At 48.2% G+C, this 3,548-nt stretch overlaps 1 protein-coding gene across 4 annotated transcripts in view; it reads right to left on the bottom strand.

The window, feature by feature from the left end:
* Positions 1-3,523, bottom strand: part of WRB (tryptophan rich basic protein) — a 21,084-nt gene extending 17,561 nt beyond the window's left edge. For 2 of the 4 annotated variants that reach the window (XM_015568911.1, XM_015568907.1), the window contains exon 1: positions 3,412-3,523. The gene's annotated coding sequence lies outside the window, so the exon portion shown is untranslated. The remainder of the gene's footprint in view (positions 1-3,411) is intronic. The other 2 variants (XM_015568909.1, XM_015568904.1) reach the window with 2 other exon arrangements.
* Between the last annotated feature and the right edge of the window lie 25 nt (positions 3,524-3,548).

Below are 3,548 nucleotides of genomic sequence, written 5' to 3'. Positions count from 1 at the left end.
TTTCCCTCCTCAGAGCCCTGCCCACTTGGGTCCTAAAATCAGGGCCTGTGCTGGTGCAGCACTTGACCTCCATGGGACCAGAACGTTCCTTACAGCTTTTCACTGACCCTCACACCACCCCAGCGACCAGGTGGAACAACAGGGCGTACACTAAGAAAACCCGAACCTGGCTAACAATCCGGACAAACAGTGCCGCAACCAAGGGACAGAGATTTAAGAAAGCTAACTGGTTTGGGTTTAGAAAGGTTATAGAGCCTGGAAGAAGCAGCATAGATGTGATACAAGTCCAAGGTCAAACCAAATCCTCTTTCATCTAAATCAGCGGTTCTCAACCTGTGGGTCGCAACCCCTTTGGGGGTCGAAAGACCCTTTCACAGGGGTCGCCTAAGACCATCAGAAAACACATATATAGTTACATACTGTTTTTGTGATTAATCACTATGCTTTTATTATGTTCAATTTGTAACAATGAAATTGGGGGTCACCACAACATGAGGAACTGTATTAAAGGGTCGCGGCATTAGGAAGGTTGAGAACCACTGCTCTAAATGATGAACAGCCACTCTTACAGGGCAGCAGCTCACCCGCGTCTAGACTGCAGCAATGACCTCTGTGACAGTGTTTGGTGTAGGCGTGGTGAAGAAGCCTGACATGACCGGTCTTATTTACAGCTGCTGGCATACCCCCCACACACACTCCAACTCCCCCTCAGCTAAGGAGAAATCACAAACAATTCATAGAGGAATGCAAAACACAGCCTCTGAGAACTGAGATTAGTTGCATGTGGCTCCAACATGAGGTGAAATGGGGCGGGTTACATAGGATGAATGGAGGAAGAATGAAAGACGGACAGTAACCCCACAAAATGAAAGACAGCATCTGCAAAACACGTGGAATAGAGTTCGCATCCAGAATATATAAAGTACTCCTAATTCAACAGAAAAAACAAACAGCCCCTCCCTCCTGCTATGGGCCTACGGAGGGCGATCCTCCCCTGGGGACAGCTCCTGGTGCCCAATTTAAAAATGGCATGAATCTGCCGAAACCGGTTTGGCTCAGTGGATAGAGCATCGGCCTGCGGACTGAAAGGTCCCAGAGATGTGCAGGAGGCAGCTGATCGATGTTCCTCTCGCGTCGATGTTTCTAACTCTCTATCTCTCTCCCTTCCTCTCTGTAAAAAATCAATAAAATATATATATAAAAAAATTCTTTAAAAAAAAAAATAATAAAATAAAATAAAAATGGCATGAATAGACATTTCTCTAAAGAAGAGATACAAATGGCCAATAAGCACAAGAAATGATGTCTAATATCACTACTCATAAGGAAAAATATAAGTCAAAACCACATTTTGCACCTATTGGGATAGCAATTCTCAAAGCAACAACCTAACATGACAAGTGGCAGAGAATGTGGAGAAACTGCAACTCTTGTGCAGTGCTGGTGAGAATTAAATGGTGCAGCTGCTGTGAAAAATAGAATGGCAGTTTCTCAAAAAAATTAAATGTGGAGTTATCATATGATCCAGCAATTCCATTTCTGGGTATTTACCCAAAAGAATTGAAAACAGAGACTCGCACAGATATGTGTACCCCAATGTTCTACCAGCACTACTTACAATAGCCAAAAGGTAAAAACAACCCAGATGTCCATCTAAAGATGAACAGGTAGACACAATGTAGGACATACATATAATGGACTAATATTCAGCCTTAACAAGGAATGCAATCCTGACACTACAAGGACGAACCCTAAAGACATTATGATTCGCAGAACAAGCCAGTCACAAAGTGACAAATACTGTACTATTTCATGTATATGAGGTACTTGGAGTCGTCAAATTTCATAGAGACTGACAGTAGAATGGTGGGTGCCAGAGAGAGAGAGAATAAGGAGTTAGTGTTTAATGCGTACAGTTTCAGTTTAGGAAGATGAAAAACCTCTGGAGATGGGTGGTGGTGACAGCTGCACAACAATGTGAATGGACTTAGTGCCACTGAACTTTACACCTAAAAACGATTAAAATGATTATCCTATATAATAGAAGGCTAATATACAAATCATCCCTTCAACCAGGAGTTCGACCAGGGGGCGGGGCCAGCCAGCCAACAGCCTGTGGCCCCTCCCCCCCACTAGCCCCACCCCCGATCAACCCGCCACACACACATCCGGGCGGGCCTACCGGACCCCACCTGTGCACGAATTTGTGCACGGGGCCTCTAGTATATATGTATGCATCACCATAATTTTTTTAAAAGAAGAAAAATGGCCAGGGGCCAGCTCTTCAAGAGTCGCTCATGCCCTGACTGGTTTGGCTCAGTGGATAGAGCGTCGGCCTTAGGACTGAAGGGTCCCAGGTTCGATTCTGGTTGAGGGCATGTACATTGGTTGCAGGCACATCCCCAGTGGGGAGTGTGGGGGAAGCAGCTGATCGATGTTTCTAATTCTCTATCCCTCTCCTTCTCCCTTCCTCTCTGTAAAAAAAATCAAAACATATTTAAAAAAAAAAAAAAGAAAGAAAGAGTCGTTCATGCAATTTTAAGAACTTGGGACAACATCCTTAAAGACTAAGCCGCACCAGGAAGGATTCTGAGGAAAGCCTGGGCGCTAAAAGAGAAGTCTCTATGCCTCACAGAACATTAGGGCCTGGAGCTTTACACAAAACAAGCACTCAGTGAATACTGATAGAACAAAACATAAAAAAGTAGAAATCCTGCCTCGTCTTAAATACCCATCCCCAGCAGCAATTTATAGCAGGAGAGAAAAGCAGGGAGAGATGAGCTTCCGGAATAATGCTGCCACCCCTGCACCCCATGTTCCAGGTCTCAGTCCGGGTCAGACAGCCCCTCACTCCCGCTGTGGGCCAATAGAGGGCGCCCTCCCCCAGGGGACAGCTCGGGTTTCTCCCACACATCCCCCATCCACCTCCACCCCCCATCAAAGTTGCCACGAAGCCCCCTATTCATGCTCCAGGAGGAGCAGAAGTATGAGAATCACAAAACAAGGATCAAACTTCCGCCCCCACAGTCACTAGCGGGGTGACTGAGTCAGACTCCTCTCGGAGGTAAAGGAAGATGGGGCGGCATTCACCTCACCGCAGCCGTGACAGCCGGACACGAGGTCACGCACTCGCGCTGGGCAAGAAGCGCCGCTGAGACAGCGCTCCCCGGCGGGCGCCAGGCGCAGCCCTGAGTCAAGGCAGCATGACACGGTCCTGAGGTTCTGGGTCCGCACTGCCAACCACGCCACCCCATCCCTCCTGCACCCTCAGCTCCATCTCTCCCGGGCCGGCGAGGAGGGCCGAGGCCTCCGGCAACCCGGGCACTGTCCGCCTAGCAGCCGAGGCTGCCGGACGCCTCCAGAGACAAGAAATAACGGAAATGGGGGGGGGGGGCACTAAGAACGCCCAACCTGAACATCGCTGCCACGTGAAAGCGTGGCCAAGCGTTGCCAGGCGTTTCTCTCACGTCTGTATTTATTGATTTGAGTGTTTCTTCCTTAAAACGCAGAAGGTCCGACCAAGACGCTTCTGCAGGCCGAATGCGGCC

The sequence above is a fragment of the Myotis davidii genome, unplaced genomic scaffold (genome assembly GCF_000327345.1).
Source record: "Myotis davidii unplaced genomic scaffold, ASM32734v1 scaffold512, whole genome shotgun sequence".
Lineage (NCBI taxonomy): Eukaryota > Metazoa > Chordata > Mammalia > Chiroptera > Vespertilionidae > Myotis > Myotis davidii.
This window is presented reverse-complemented; position numbering and strand designations above follow the sequence as displayed.